This window comes from Lampetra planeri, chromosome 41 (assembly GCF_965212315.1).
Source record: "Lampetra planeri chromosome 41, kcLamPlan1.2.h2, whole genome shotgun sequence".
NCBI classification, from domain to species: Eukaryota; Metazoa; Chordata; class Hyperoartia; order Petromyzontiformes; family Petromyzontidae; genus Lampetra; species Lampetra planeri.
In genome coordinates this window covers 2,258,799-2,275,448 of record NC_136147.1, presented here as the reverse complement: position 1 = coordinate 2,275,448, position 16,650 = coordinate 2,258,799, and the positions used below count along the sequence as shown (strand labels likewise).

The following is a 16,650-nucleotide window of genomic DNA, read 5'->3' as shown; positions in this document are numbered from 1 at the left end:
GTGTGGCCAAGTCCAAAATATGCCCCTGAAATAGGCAATTAGTGTGCCAAGAGGCCAAGATACTTGCAGCGATGGACAAACAGTGTTTGCGGGCCGTTGCCAAATGGCAGGCCTCATTTGCTCGTGGGCCGTGTGGAATGAAGTCACGGGCCGGATGGGTTCCGAGTGCCCGTGAAAAATCCTCAAAACCCAAGGATCCGGTTGCCGCGCGTGAGCACCGTGTCTACCCCCCGGGCCGGTGGGTGGGGTGCAGCTCACCCTTCTTGTCCCGGTGCTCAATGTTGGCGCCGCGGGCGATGAGCACCGTGACCAGGTCCTCGTGACCGCCGGCGCAGGCCAGCGTCAGCGCGGTGTCGTGGTTGCTCTCCGTCTGGGTCACGCACAAGCCAAAGGTAAAGATCCTGGTTAGACTGAAAGGCTTGCAGGGGTAAGTGCTATCAGCGGGCACCTGTTAAAGGCTGGCGCGGAGCAAGAGTGTGTGGTGTGGCCACAATCACACCACCTTGGTCTCAGCAGTGCTGATTTTTGCACAAAGCACCAGGCACTTTTACAGCACCGAGTCAAGCGAACGGAGACCCAGGACAGGCACAGATACCACATGCTACAGGTGTCATCAATGGCCAGGAACCGAACCCAGGTCTCCGGGATTGTGTCAGTGTGCTAACAGCTGCACCACGTCCCCAGACCCACAACGCACACATACGTGCTACGGTCCCCACTCCCAACGCTCCCCACCACCAGCCCGAGGTGTTGCACCTCCATCAAAAGCCATCCCCAACAAATCCTACCGAACAAACCCCAACAAATCTCAACAGGCTGAAATGAAACGTGAGAACCATTACCAAAGCAAGGCATTTTCCTTTTCCCGAACCAATATGGAGTGGTGGTGCCCCGGGCGTGCATGCCGCACCATGAACCCGGAGACCAGAGTTCAATTCCCGGCTAACATCAATTTCCGAGTGATATATTAACTGGTCCTGGGCCTTCACCAACCTGTATGACCCAGTGTGGTGAAGTAGTCAATAAACCCCCGAGTCCAACGAGGTGGGGAGGCTTTCATCCAGCAGTGGATTGTCAAAAGGGCTGTAAATGCTTACTCTAATAATAATAAAGGTGGACTTATTGAGCACTCTACAGGATAGCTATATTACTGACCGTTACAAATCAGCAGATCAAGCAGACTGCGAATTACAGCAATTCAAAGGGCTATCCTGTCAACACACACACAGAACGTGCGACTGTCCTGCAACACACATGGATGCAATCTACATCAACCAGGTCAAACGCTGCAACCTGCGCATCATGATTTACAACGGATAATCTTCACTACGGACAGAGACAGACACAGACAGATGGGGCAGAACGGAGCTCAATGTATTCAGTCTCTAAATGTTCACTGGAAAACGGCCAAGCGTCGTGGAGAGGGGTCGAGACTCGGCGAGCCGCCCCCCCCCCCACCCCGCTGAAGAAGCGGCCGCAGGACAGAGTGCGCATGGTCACCTGTGCGTCCAGCTCCAGGGGGTTGTAGGGGTGAGGGATCGGCGGAGACACGATGGGGCTCGGCGCTGGTGTCTGCGGCTGGGAGGAGGAGCCGCCGAGGGCGCAGTGCGGCGGGGGAGGGTTGGCCACGGCTGAGGGCCGGCCGCTGGCAGCTGCGGACGGACGGACACGACGCGGGTCAGCGCGGCTCTCCGGAGGAGAGGTGCGTCACGAGCGATTGACTGAAATCGCGCGCTCACGACATGTGCTTCGCCCAGCGATCCGCGCTGTCGATTCCCTGCCCCTGTTCGAGTGCAGACCGTGATCGGTTTCTCTGCCCACATCTGACCGCTTCTCTTTCCATACAATACATTTGCCCACTGCTTCTGCACAGTGTCATTGATTTGGTTGCATTTAGCATCTATATAAATCCGCAATGCAGCAGTATATTGCAATGGTAATGGGTTATCTTCAACTTATGCATTGTTATTATTTAGGCTAATGGTTGGAATTGAGACAATCATTCAAATTTCCTCAATTTCATCCCGACTTTCTGGATTTTCTCCGAAGATGACAGCATATTTTAAAATGAAACATCGTTTTTCTCCTCTTTAAATTTAGCCGAAAAAAGTGTTCTTCAAGTTACAGGTGTGAGGTGAAACAACAGCGATTGGTATGTTCAACTCTTGCATATGCGACAATTTTATTTGTTTTGTGATCATGCCGTGGAATAACCAATAAATCAACTGTGCATCTCAGGAAAGACAAGACGGCACACAGATGAAGGGGCACACAACAAGATGGTACAGATACGACTGCGGCAATGGCACATTAAGGAACAGATTCTTTAGTCGAACAATGAACCCAAATCGTGACGGATCAGCAAATCAGTGGATGCCTCAATGGTGCCACCAGCACGCACACAACGAGTTGCACACAACAGGCAACGTGCCAGGCACCCCCCCCCCCCCCGAACGGTTCAGTGAAACACGCTGGCGACAAGACGTCCAACCGCCACAGCAAACCGTGCGCTCACCTGTCATGATGTCTCCGAGCGTGTCGGTGAGAGTGCGGGCAGGGCACGCCACCATGAGGCCCTCTCCCGTCTCGCCCAGCACCAGCTGCCCCGTTGCGCTCACCCCGACTCCGACCCCCATGCCGCCCAGCTCAGGGGGCACGCCGGCCGCGTCCAAGGGGGTGGCGCCGCCGGGCGGCTGCGCCGTGTGCAGGGACACGAAGCCCGCGGGGAGGCCGCTGGCGCCGCCGCCGCCCCCCGGTACCGCCGCCCCGCCGGCCGTGAGAGGCAGGTGCTGGTGCTGGTGAGCGGGCGAGCCGTCTTCCCTGGGCAAGATGGCTTCCATTTGCGCCAGGCGGGCGTAGGCGGTTTCCGGGGTGGTTGTGCCGCCTGCGCACGTCGCAGAGTAACACACCCGGCGGACTTTCGTTCAAATCTAGACATAGGCCAGCGGTAAAGGTGCAGCCCTGCAATCACGCGCAAGTGCCACTGCTGGAGGAAGGGCCTCCAATCAAGAAGGTAGATTGGCCTCCACTTCCACTCTGGCGAGGCGTCATGCAAGAGGTGGGAGTACACACATTATACCCTGCACACAAGGCCTGCCAAATCATCTAACAGCGGCGTACTCTTTATACTGCTGGGTCGACAAAGGCAGGGGATTTAAGAAACTTGAGCCAATCTCAACTCAAGCGTCAGGAGATCGAACCGACGACCTCTGCATTGCAAGCCCCGTGTGCGCTGCTGACCGTGACACCATGGCAGTACCCCTTCCATCAAATCAAACATCTCTAAATACCCGTCTGTACTGTGTGTGCCGTGAGCGACTCATCGACTCCAACACACCTGTGGACTCCTGCTGCTGCTGCTGCTGGATCTGCTGTTGCATCTGTTGCTGCAACAGCTGCTGCTGCTGGAGCTGCTGTTGCAACAGTTGCTGCTGCAGCTGCAGGTGCTGCTGCTGTTGCTGCAATTGTTGCTGCAACTGCTGCAGCTGCTGCTGCTGGTGCAAGTGGAGCTGGATTTGCTGCGGCGTCTGCTGAGGCGGCGTCTGAACGGCCGTGCCATTGGGGGGCGCGGTCGCCGCGGCGCCCGTCGCCCCCCCCGGCTGCTGCTGCTGCTGCTGCAGCTGTTGCTGCTGCTGCAGAAGCGCCTGCCGCTGCGCCTTGGCCTCCAGGTACTGCTTCTTGAGCTGCTGCTGCGTCTTGAGCTGCAGCTCGCGCTCCACGCGCTGCAGCTCCTCCAGGATGCGCTGCTTCTTCTGGATCTGCTCCTCGCGCGTGCGGCTCAGCTCCTCGATGCGCTCGCGCGTCAGCTGCTCTGCCTGCGCCAGCTCCAGCGACTGCAGCTGCGCATTCTTCTCGATGGCCTCGCGGATCCGTTGCTCCAGCTCCGTCAGCTTGCCCTGCGCCTCCTCCACGATGCGCTCGGGTGACTGTTGCGCGTGCCCTCCGGTCCCGCCGCTGCCGCCGGCTCCACCACCGCCTCCGCCGCCGCCACCGCCGCCGCCGCCGCCCGGTACCCCCCGCCGGCGCGGCGGTGTGGTGGGCGCCCCCGGCCGCCACCGCCGCCGCCGCAGCCGCCGCCTGGTGCGCCCGCGTGTGGACGTGGCAGCAGCAGCCCCCTGCGGCAGTAGCGGCCACGTCTGGGTTGGGTGGGACGGGGCTGGGCGCCGGCAAAGGTGGACCGGCACCGGGCTTGGGCTTTGCCGGAGCTTAGAGAGGGGGGGGGGGGGGGTGACAGAAAGGAAGTCCGCGAGTGAGGACCGCAGTTACCAGTCACGGAGCCCCACACGTCAACAACACGGCCGGCTTTGCTGCATCACCGTTTGACAAAACCCCACGTTTGATAGGCCTCGCCGAACGGGACCATCAAACTGCTGCGTAATTAAACTACACATCGGCGCAACTGAAAAGCAGATGCTTCTCGTGGCTTCGGCAGCCAGATGAAATGCGCGTAGGTATGTAAACCTTGTAAGCTAAAAGACACTCGTTAATATATACAAATAATGATGCATATTTAGAAAATAATGTAAAGGAGGGCTTTAATGAAAAAATATTGAAAGCAACCAATTCCAATAATTGGGTACACGGTATTTAAATATTTACATTCTTTAAAATGTCCATTCGCTGTAAGTTCCAGCGGTTATAACCGCTCACGAATGATAACCTCTGATTAGCACGTTTGGCTACGTACAGTGTGAAAGAAGTTCACACGTACATAAAGTTTCCCCCCAATGATGGGCGCGGATGAATTAGCAAAACGGCGCTTTAGTTCGACGCCATCGCTACCAGAACGACGTAAGAATAAAATTGCTTTTATTCAGCCATGTTTCATGTCCAAGACGCAAGACGCAATTATAAGGGCCAGCGAGACACTGCTGGTGCAGGGCAGGCGGAGCAGAGTGGGAGACTGCGGGTTGAGGTGGAAAGACGCGGTGGACCGAGATACGAGCGCACAGCCGACGTGACAAGAGAAGAGGGCGTCGAAGAGAAACACGTGGGCAGCCGTTCCCACGCAACAACGGGGCCTCTGACTCGGCAAGATGAGATGCGGCGTTGTAATTAGTCTGCGTGACCTCTGCAGCCACTAGAGGCATGAAACGCTATTCTTGAATCGGGACGCGCGCTCCAATCGCGAGAACAAGCGGTGCACCCCCCAAAAGACGGCGCCGCGACAGGGAAACGCTCCGGGGCGCTACCTTTTCCTCGCGCCGGCAGGTTCTGCTGGAGGTCGTTGGGCGGCTTGTCGGGTTCCTGGGGCGGAACCACCATGGGCAGGGCCTGCATGGGCACCCGCGGGGCCTGGGTAAGGTCAGAGAAACCCGGACACCTTGAAAACCCAACGCAGCAGCAGCAATAACAAGAGCCCAAAAAAGCCGCTCTCTCTCTGGGAAGCCCACAGGGTGTTGGAGAGCTCAAGGGTCTCCCCCCCATCTGCGTTTTGAGGGTCAATGCGAGTTCTTCTGTTCCCCGCCGAGCCGTTTGCAAATGTTTTGTTCCCGACTCTGTTTTTGTGCAGCCAATCTCGCGCAGACCGGGATGAAATGGCATCGCTGATTAGCAACGTTGACGTAAAAAAATGATAACCGTGACGTTTTACTCCAAATTAATGTGTCAGGTCTCCTCTACAGAGGCTTGCCCAGTTGGGTAAAAATTTCATTTTCATTTAATTGTATTACTCCTGAGCAGAATGCTAAGGGAACACATTTGAAATTAAATTTCCAGCGTTCCAAAACAATAACAAATAAAAGAAATATGAGAATAATATCTTATTGATATCCCGTTACAAACCAAGTCTACCCAGCAAAAAAGATAGTTCACGAACAACATCCAACGTAGAAGGAAAACGGGCACGGACCGACATTCCGAAACAAACAGTTCAACCCTCACAATGAGCTTGACACCCAGCCCCACGTGTCAACCCACACACCTGAACCCACAGATCCAACATCCCACCCTGAACCCGCACAATCTCACCCAGGCAATCGAACCCCCCCCCTACTTGAGCCACCGTCTAATCCTAACACAACTACTGAATCAAACACAACTACTGGACCTCACACACCTGAACCCACACACCTCAAGGACGCTAATGGAAGTGTGGGCTTGGTGTGCGGCATACGTACAAAGATGGGAGCACCAACCTGCCCCTGGTCCTGGGGAGGGGGGGTGAGTTGGGGGGCCTCGGGGGGCGAGGCTGAGAGCAGGTTGTGCGGGTAGTCGATCAAGTAGCACACCACGCTCGTGTGGCCGCCTTTGGCTGCCTCAATGAGCATTGTGGAGCCGTCCTGCGGGACAGAGGACACGGAACAAACGGCGATTGGACTTCGCTGCCGGAGAGTCGGTCGACCAGACTCACTGTTTCGTCTCATCAAGCACCACAGTGCAGGTTACAGCAGCAACCACTCACTCACTCACTCAACTAACCACTCACTCACTCAACCACTCACCAGCTACCAATCATGAGCATTGCCACACAATAATCAAACGGTGTATTCCTACAGGCATGATTCAAGTACGTTTGCCACGATATAAAATTGTACACGATGGGGTTCATTGCGATACCAGTTACCACCATCAACTTAGAAAACAGCATTTCCATTTGTATAATTTTGGTGCTTTGCTGTATATTCAGCACGAACAAAGATGACTTCAACCGCCGTTCACTCAGCATGAGCCTGCTAATTAGTCGTTCTTATCATTGCAACCTCGTAACGCACAAACTGTCTAGCGATTTATATCTGCAAATCTGTGTGTGTGCGCATGTGCACATATGTGTACGTGAGTGTATCCACGTGGGAGTATGGAATACAGCTGCCCTGGCAGCAATGGACCCTTGGACACATGGGCTAATTGGGACGGCCAAGCACGGGGGCTGTAACTTGACACTGTCGTTGGATGAAGGCCGCATGACAGCACGAGGCCTTTGTGTGCGCAAGTTCAGATGTGTGTGTGCGCGCGCGCGCGCATGTATAAGTGTTTGCTGGCAGTGGGGAGCACAGGTGGTTCATCTGCCAGTCACCTCAATCAGTTAACCCAAAACACCTGGGGTCTGTAACCGTGACCGCCTGCCGGTAGCGAACATTCCACGTGTCACGTGCCGGTCCCGAAGCGCAGCCGGCCCGGCGCAAGCGGCCTCACCGCCTTCTCACCGGCGCGGCCGCCGCCGTTGCCGCCGGTGCAGGCATGGGCAGGAGCGACTCATCGGGGAACGCGTGCCGAGGGCGACGGGCTTTGGCGGTGCGTGCCGATCGGCGCGGCGTCCCAGCCGGGCAAAGCGGGCGGGCGGTTTACCTTAAGGCGGTGGTTGGGATCGGCGCCGTGAGCCAGTAGCAGCTCGACCACGGAGAGGTGGCCGCCGGCGCAAGCCAGCGACAGCACCGTGTGGTCGTTGTTGGCCGTGGCGCGGTTCACGTCTGCCCCTGCACCCAGGAGACCGTGGGGGGGGTGGGGGGCAAGAGTGGACGGGGCGCACAGGCGGCGGCCACGCGGAGGCGGGCGACAAAACACGGCCGGCGTTATTGCCAAAAAAGAAAACGTCCCAACAGCAGGACTGCGGTCGGTTTGTTCTGACCAAATGGGCAAAAAGTGGTTGGGACCATCATGGCGATTGTTATGATTACCGTATTTTCCCGCAGACGCATATAACCCGCAGACGCATATAACCCGCAAAAATAGCGTTTTGTGTAAAAAAAAAAATCAGATCGCCCGCACCTCCATATACCCCGCATGCAGTCATATATTTAACGTCGTTACCGCAGCTTAATTCCACCATATTAATTTTATAATTAAGTAATATATTGTAAAAAACATTTGTTGACTTTTTCCATTGCTGTATTTATTGTATTTAAAAATTTTATGTGACCTGTTGCAAGCGTGTTTCTAATTTAACAGTTTTTTTGTTTTGTTGATGAAACCCGATTCAAGAGCTTCTGAGCTCACAGGGCGATTCTAAATAAACTGTTCATCATTACTTTGGGGTCGGACTTCATTTGCACAATGTATAAAAATACTATTTTAAGCTTCCAACTTTATTTTGGCATGCAGCATTTAAGACTTCTGTTTTTAATTCAGGGTCAGGAAGTTGGCCGTGCACAAAGCAAACAATTTCACGGAACAAAATAACACTCGTTTTGCAGGTCAGAATCACCGCAAAAGAAACATTTGCCAACCATCCATCTCGATATTAAGAGGTGGGGGGTGGCATGGGCAGCGTTGTGGAACATCGCTACAAACCCAGTGACCGGACTTGGAATTGAAGTTGCCTATGATGCGGCAAACGATATTATCCAGACGTCAGCCCAAGTATAGGACCGGCTAAAACGCAGCAAAGTTGGTATAATGGGTAGCAGTCATCTGCCTGTCATCTCTAGCACCTGGGTCTGTCCTGGGGACCCCCTTCCTGCCAGCAGCAAGCCATCCGCACTTTAGACGGCCGCAAAGCGCACCTAGCCTGGTGCAAGCGTGCCACGGGTGACGTCGCTGCCACTTGGTGGAGGGCGGCGGCTGCCCATTGATTGAGTGCACATGGTGGCGGGGTTCTCCGTGGCGCGCGCGGCGCTCGCACTCACCCTTGCTGATGAGGAACTGCACGGTGCACACGTGTCCGGCCCGCGCCGCCTTCATGAGCGGCGTGCGGCCGCCCTCCGACTCGTGCTCCTGCGGGACGGCACGGCACGCTTTACTCGTCGCTCGCGTGCGACGCGAACGCACCCTGGGCGATCCCAGGTGACCCCGGTTGACCGAGTCGGACAGATTTGTCCGAGAAGTCGAGTTTTTTTATTTTCATAGTTAACGCTCGTTTCCCCAACAAAACCTTTCCGAGTCCCAATAATATTTTGCAAGAGGGTACTGCCGAATTATCACAATAGGGGGCAACTTGGTAATAAAAAAGTTAATCATCTGCAGGTTAGTATTCAGCATTATCCTGTTGCTGTTATTGGTTCCCCATCGTTTCCCCTCATCGTCTCTTGCACAAGTGGTAAGCGAACCTCATGCAATTGGGCATTATATTTCTGTAATGCACTGCATCCCTGAACACGTGGTTACCCGTCTCATGCCTTCAGTGTGAATGTGAATCACCACCCTGCCATTGTTAAGTGAACGGTGCAAGACTTGGATGTTGTTTTCCTCAAATGTGTTTACCACTCAAGTGTTTGCAATATTAATATGTATTTGCTGCAGCTCCTTTTTCTTCCCATTCACAAAGGCCCTCTGCGAGTCATTGTCGTAAAACAGCTAACGGCTGAATGTTTCTTTCTCCCGTCAACAAATAAAATAAAATCGGGCAGAGAGGGGGACGGAGAAAGTGTTGGATTTCGACTTCACCACCGCACGGCCGGATCGTGGCCTCACCAGGTCGGCGCCGGCTTGCAGCAGGAGGTCGGCCACGTCGGTGTGGCCATTCTCGCAGGCGTACGTGAGCGCCGTGTCGCCCGTGGCCGTCGTCGCGTGCACGTTGGCCCCTGTCTCGCGCGCACACGCGGCACGCACGGGACAGGGATGGCGGGCGCGGCGCGACGTCAAACAAAGGGGGAGCTGTTGGCGCCTCGTTTGGCAACGGTCGCCAACGGAGGTTAGCGGCGTTGTCCGAGAGGGGCAGCAGGCGCTGGAACTCCCGCCAAGGAAGAGCCGATGAGAACAAAACACGAGTGTCGAGTTGTGTTGCTGTTATTAAGTCTAGCGCACACCACCCCCCCCACCCCACGAGAAAACCCACGACATTAAAACAAAAATTTTGCGCGAAAACTTCGGTGATAAAACCCAGAGCGAAAGGACCCATTTATAACACGACAATGCATTCTGCCCCAACAGTACCGTTGGCTTCAACACTAATTAAATAGTTGTGAACACAAAGGGTTGTTGGAAAGAATTGCATAATCCAAGCACACACATGATTAACTCCTTACTTGTTAACTATTTATAATACAAACACACCAAGGCATCTGTGAGTCCGGTCTTTGATGTCCGCAACGGGGTGCCCGTTTTCAAGCCCGGATGAGCCAGGATAGCCGCTGGGGTGGGCGACCACCCCGTACAGAACAGGTTGCTCTGGGGCAGCAACGGGAATTAACTCAGTGGGCAGCAAATCTATCGTTGTACTGTACCAAGCTCCAAGCTCTCTGCCTTCACCAACCATCCTGATCAGCGTGGTGATGTATGGTCATATAACCCCCCGTGGCTCGCACGGCATGGGGACGTCCTCATCCAGCAGTGGATTGACAAGAGGCCTGTGTGAACGTACGCGTGGATCATGCGAGTACACAGATGTATGGCACCGGTGGATTCTGCAAGTCCCCCGTGCAATACATGACTCAAACCACTCGACCACTCCACACCGAGCTCATTCCAGATTCGCACGAGACACGGCGCGATCGTAAATCCACTCCTTGGACGAGCGCATCCTCAATGCGGTACAGGCAGTGAGCGTTGTTTTGACCATACTTCACCCACATGGGTCGAGGGGCAGAACGGGTTTTTTTACTTTCCTGCCCCCTCTGATGCCTACGACGCCCGCTTGTCGTGTGTGATGGCCGCCAATCCAACTGGAGAGCAATATATATCAATGTGCTACCAAAAGCTCGATTCAACATCGGCTAAAAGAAGCGCAAATTATGTTGGCTTAACGTCTGGGATGTGGCGAATCTGAGGGACCGATGATGAAAAGCCCGCGAATCTACGTTTGGCCTTCTTGCCTGGCAAGAAGAAACGTGTCTCTCCAAGCTGGACGGAGGGGAAAGCCCTCTGATGGGAGGAGGCCTCATGGCAGATCGCTGCCTCTACAATGCCCCCGAGACTGCCGCTAAGGCAAGGGGCGCACTGCGAAATACTCCTCTCGCTTGTGTCAAGAGAAGAACAAGCTGGGCACCAGAACCCGCCAGGCCAGCTCTTCGCAGTCAACATTTGTGAAGAGAACAGCGATCATTGTCATTTGCAACTTTGAAAATGACAAATCGTGCCTTTTGTTAAGTTGTTCGGACAGTGTTGTGGCTATCTGGCATAGGTTTGCGAGTGCCACGGTGTACACATTTACTCATGCCTCTTCACCTGTCACGGCGCACACGATCGGTGTGGAGAAGCCGGCTGTTGTTTCCTCTGTCCACTGCGAGCAGGGCACGTTGACCACAGTGGGCAAGTGTGAGGTGCCCAGCGCCTGTGTGTCCTTGTGCATTGATTTTTCTGATTGCACTGTTGGTTTATCCGTACAGCTTTTTGTTGTTTGTGCCAAGACTTCCTTGCAAAAGAGGCTTTTGTTTCAATGACTTTTCATAATCATGCTCATCACCCCATGGTCGATCCACTGCTGGATGAAGGTCTCTCCAAGCCATTACGATCCCTCGAGTGCTCCAGCGATGCCACGATCCATCCATTTCCACGGTAGTCACTTTTCTCGGGCACATTTCTCTCCTTTGGCTGCCATTCCAGTCTCGTCCATCAGCCACCATTGTGCCAAATAATGTGTCCAGCGCAAGCCGCTTGCAATAGGCTCAGGAAGACTGACGCAACAGCTTAGAGAGGGGTCAGGGCACACTTTTTTGCCCGGGTGGCGCTCCTGTTATCGCCGTACTCGGAACAACGCGCGATATTGAGTTACCCACCCCCCCGCCCGAGTGGAGACGTGGAAAATGACACGGCAAAGGGGCACCGAACACGCACAAGTGCCGCGTCATTATTCGCATGCTGCCGACTGATAGTAAACACAAACACCTGCAGAAAAACGGCTCCTCTAATCCAGAGTCAACACTGCCACTTCACTAAATCAACAATGTCTTTCCTTTTACTTCCTCTTGCCCTGCCGTTGCTGCCGTGACGACGATTGGCGGAAGGTTGGGTTGACGTGAGAAAAATGCGAACACGTGACCGACAATACAAGCTGGAGGGTGGTTGGAGCTCCACGCTCCGGATGCAGTGACCCGAGTTCGATTCCCGGTCACGGCATCTGAAGCGGTCCACCCACCATGACCTGCAATGGCTTGGAGAGGTCCTAACGCCGCAGTGGACTGTGACAAAGTGCTGTACATCACGTTATTTCTTCACTTAATTTCCTGTTGGTCCAGCTGCTGATTTAAGCAAAGTTGTTTTGAAGTGACAAATATTTGACGCGCGGTCAAACGTTACAAGTGATGATATCCCAGCGCTCCTGCCGGCTGAAGGGCGTGGGGGGGTATTTGTTTGTTATTCTATGGCGATTAATTACCACAGAAATCTCATCGGGGACACAGCCCTGTAAACCAGCGCCTGCGTCAGAGCCTGCGTCAGTGCCTCACCAATGGCCACGCCACCACCTGGCACTGGCAGAGCAACCTCCGCCGCCGCCGCCGCCTTTCGGTGCCGGCGACAACCCAACTCGTGCTGCCGCCCGGGTGAAGGTTTTAAAAATAGGTCGCTCTCCAGTTACAAAGACGGTGACAATGCAAAGGAAAATGTGGTGCCGGGGGGGGAAGGCTGCCAACTAAACGAGCCGTCTGGTCACGCTTGCGGGTCAATACTCGTCAAGCGCCATCCCCTACCGAACGGCGAGGCTTCGTCAACTGCGCCAAAACGCCGTATTCGATGATCGCATTGTGAAAGGGCACAACGGCCGCGTTTTGACCGTCGCAGAATACAGACGCCTTGGGCGCGTGCAGCCTGCCCGGTGTGTGAGAGAGAGGGGGAGAAACGATCCCGACACAGTCAGCCCTTTGTCTGATCGTCTGGAATGTTCGTTTTGCATACCACGCATTCTAGAGTCATTAAGTGGGCAACTCGAGTGGTGGTGGTGGCATTGCAGCAGCAGCAAGTCGTCCAAACGCCGCTATGTTGTTCCTGCTTAGCGGCAGCCTACCTGGGTTGTGAACTATCCCTTCGTCTCGAGACGGAACGACATGGGGGCTTTCGCCGCATACAATGTGTGATGCACACATAGCAAGAGACCTTGCTCGACTTCTTTTCGATGAGACAGGGTAGCAATTCAAGGAAATGTGCGCATAAGCCCCCACCACCCCCCGCCCGACGCATTCTTGGGTAAGTAAGCCTATCAGATTTGCTGCCGCACAAAGGAAAACCAGGTCTGCCTAGGCCAGTGTGTAGTTGCACCGGCTTATCAGATGCGCCCACCGACCAGTTACAATGCAGATCGCTCGCTTCTGTGCCAAGCAGCCCCAGCTCTCCGCCCCCAGGGCCGTGCACACCGCACGTCTTGCCGTGCTCTGCATAAATACACAAAGTATCGAGGGTTATGAAGCACGCTCTGGGTATTCGTGCTCCCCTTCCCGTAGCGCAGGGCCACCACGAAGGAAGCCCCCTGCTGGGTTTCCCACAGGCTGTGGTAGTTTCACGGCAGGGGGAGAGATGTTGCCGTGCGTATTTCGATTGCGTGATCTGCAGGTAAATAAAGGTAATTTGTAGAGACAATCAGCTTCATGGAAGAATCTATTTGTAGGGGAGGCATCTTGTCTACGATTTAGTCCTTTATATTCTCCACAACGCAAATGATTATGTTGTGCATTGTAATGGTCAGCCTATGGACATCTGGCAGTTGACCAACATTGGTTCGGGCAGGCGTGACTGCTGGACGAGACGTTGGATGTCGAAACCTGTCCAAAGCTTGCTTGTGTTGAACCGTCACTGCCGAGGCTATTGAACTCCCAGGGTACCAAGCGTGTGGCTGATGAGAAGTGTAAAACGTATTTTTGTTTCATGTGTGGAGACAGGTTTTGGCAAGGGAGCATATTGTCCGCTTATTTAAATACGTCACTCATTCTCTGCATCGACGCCAGCGCTTATATCGTATTTCTAAACAAATGCTGCATTGCTTTGTGCAATGGTGCAGTGAAAACCAGACGCTCTGGGGTGTCATCGTCCCCCGCCAAGGCAGCGGGGTGAATGGGAGAGGTGGGAGGCTGTGGGGGTGGCTCCTGGGCGGCCTCCAACAACCCACGGCAGGATCATACATCACGTGCAAGGCAGCGCACCCTGCGGTGCGCACGATGCGCCACATGCACAGATCGTACATACACCACACACAGATCAGGCGGCAGAGCGTGGCACAGCAGAAGAGAGTGTCGGGAAACAACAATTCAGCTCTGTTTGGAATCCATTCATCTATTAATTTTACTTGCCTTCTTGGGAATACCACATTGTAATTTCCCCACTGCGATTCACAAAAGGGGCATTGTTTGCGGAATATTAACTGCACGATAACGCGCGCAAACAACCACAACATAAGCGTACGAAACAATTACCCGCTCCGCTCTTCGATTAATAGTCATCATTTGTTGTCGCGATTAACAGATTACTATTTGCGATTGTCGTGCACGCAGAATCCAGTCAATCTACAGAGGTTCTTCTCAGCCATGAGCCCCATTACAGCTGCAAGGATATTGTCTCTCTCCACGTGCTTCTTTCTACACCCACTACTCTCCAGTCTCCTCCGCCGCTCCCGACCCTCACTCCACCGCATCCTCTCACCTCGCGCCCTCTGTCTGCCTCTAACCCTCGCTGCCCTGCACCGATGGCATGTCCACATCCCTTCTTCCCACAGCATCTGCGCGCAGCTCCCTCAAACTGGTGATTTGCACAGAGCGGCAATCGTCGCCCCCTACCAAGAGGGACAAAAAGTTCCCGTTGGCAGGTCAGGTGCTGCCAAACTGTGCAGCACGGGGACAGCTGCTGCCACTGGCCGTGCGCGCCCCTTCACATGTGTTGAGATGAGATGCGATTTCGATTTAAAGCTTTCGTGGCTGCAGGGATTCATCTTCTTGGTACTTTCGGTAAAGTCACGTAGAAGGGAAATAATAAAATAATAAAAATAAAACATAATAAAATAATTCTCACGACGTTTCGGACACAACGCAAGCAGCCGTCCTCAGGTGAAGAACAGGTCTGTCGGAAAGACAGCGTCTGAACATTCAAACGCGTCTGAACATTAAGAACAGGTCTGTCGGAAAGACAACGTCTGAATGGCTTTGTGGCCGAAACGTCATGAGAATTATTGTATTATGTTAAATTTTTATTATTTTATTATTTCCCTTCTACGTGACATTACCGAAAAAACCAAGAAGATGAGACGCGATGTAAAGCGAACTGACATGTCACGGACTATGTGGGGGGGAGAGTGTTGCACTACATCAGATGCAAATTACGATCGTTATTTTTCACACTTTTCAGCTTACTCTGCGGGCTCACATGAATGGCAAATCACGAAAGAAATGTAGTTAATCAACGTATTATTAAATGTTCAGCTGACAAAGCTGTATGAAAAGTACTATTTGAGGCCACACAATTTTGATATTTGAGACCACACAATTTTGACACTGCTCAGTCAACTGGAAAAAGGACTTTTGCAAACAGACACGAGAAGCACGTATATCAGGCAACACAACAACAACGGAGCTGGCAAGCCGGTCCATTACGTCAGCCGGACAAACCTACTCCTGGTACGCAACATGAGGTTGCCTCGTTTTTTTTGTTTCTTCATAAAAATGCTTTTGTGAAAGTATTCTGTTACCATGACTGCCCAGCAGCTATAGAGCTGGAACAATGGTATTGCTAAGCAGTGTGCCATGAAAGCATTTAATAATGACCCCCCCCAGCAATTCTGTGCATTGCCACGATTTAATAACAAAAATCTTCTTTTTCCTACCATTTCATTCGTTTGCTTTTTGTGCGATTTAATCTTGTGTGTAATACGTCACTCACACCGTTACACTCGTATAATGCGCAACAAAATATTCTCACACGCACACACATAGACACGTACAGATCTTGAGACTTAACAAAAGAAGTGATTCCAAGAATCGATGCATCGATGCCTGCCCCCCCGAGGTCCTAGTCTCCAGACGAACAGTTTCGAGCTTTCGTAGTTTGCGTGAAAACACAGGAAGTGACCTCTCAGATGGACGGGGGGGGGGGGAAGGGGGTGAGTGGGGCGACGGCTACCTGCGGCGAGGAGGTACTTGACGAGCTCCAGGTGGCCCTCCTGGGCGGCCTCCATGAGCGGCGTGGAGCAGCCCAGCTCCAGGTCGGCTCCCGCCTTGATGAGGAAGTCGGCCACCTCCAGGAAGCCACCGCAGCACGCCAGGGTGAGCGCCGTCTCCTGCGTCTCCTCCGTCTGCGCGTTGATGTTTGCGCCTGGGGGCGGCGGGCGAGCGAGCGAAACACAGTACCAGTTACGGGGGAGCCCCGGGGGGAACACCGAGGCGAAACATTTTTGGGTTAAGTCACGGAATGATTTGGCCAAATTTATTTCGTAAGGCTCTCCCCACCACCCTAACAAGACCACGAAAATTGAATTATCATGCGTACAAGCGTTCAACAAGCCAATTGTTACCGTTCGAGCCGTAATTCTCACAACCAAATTTATCAATTCAATAACGAATCCTATTGGCTGAAAAACCTACGTGTTAAGGTGACGCCGTGCTGTTGTGCAGGCAGAGAAAAGTCCTTAAACATCGGCCGCTCATTCTTTGTTGTCTAACTTGACCAAGTCTTTTATTGGGGCGACGAACACAAATCTACGCATATCAGCAAACAGACTGGCGTGCGCGGCGCGAAAGGCCACCGCAGTGCCATTGGCGAGCGAGCGAGCGGGTTTTGTTGTTGCGACCTCTAGCGCGGTGGTGAAAACACGGCGTGGACGACGTGAAGCGAGCCGGCCCGGCACACCCAGCTACTCCC

The 16,650-nt window shown here is 53.7% G+C and overlaps 1 pseudogene across 1 annotated transcript in view; it reads right to left on the bottom strand.

Annotated features, from left to right (window-relative positions):
- Positions 1-16,650, bottom strand: part of LOC144732062 (ankyrin repeat domain-containing protein 17-like) — an 82,803-nt pseudogene that overhangs the window by 18,351 nt on the left and 47,802 nt on the right. Inside the window, exons 9-18 of the transcript XR_013588145.1 lie at positions 15,913-16,104; positions 9,349-9,458; positions 8,565-8,652; positions 7,288-7,415; positions 6,120-6,281; positions 5,193-5,295; positions 3,338-4,205; positions 2,516-2,884; positions 1,501-1,652; positions 259-370 (exon numbers count right to left, since the gene is read on the bottom strand). The product of XR_013588145.1 is annotated as an ankyrin repeat domain-containing protein 17-like (transcript). The remainder of the gene's footprint in view (positions 1-258; positions 371-1,500; positions 1,653-2,515; positions 2,885-3,337; positions 4,206-5,192; positions 5,296-6,119; positions 6,282-7,287; positions 7,416-8,564; positions 8,653-9,348; positions 9,459-15,912; positions 16,105-16,650) is intronic.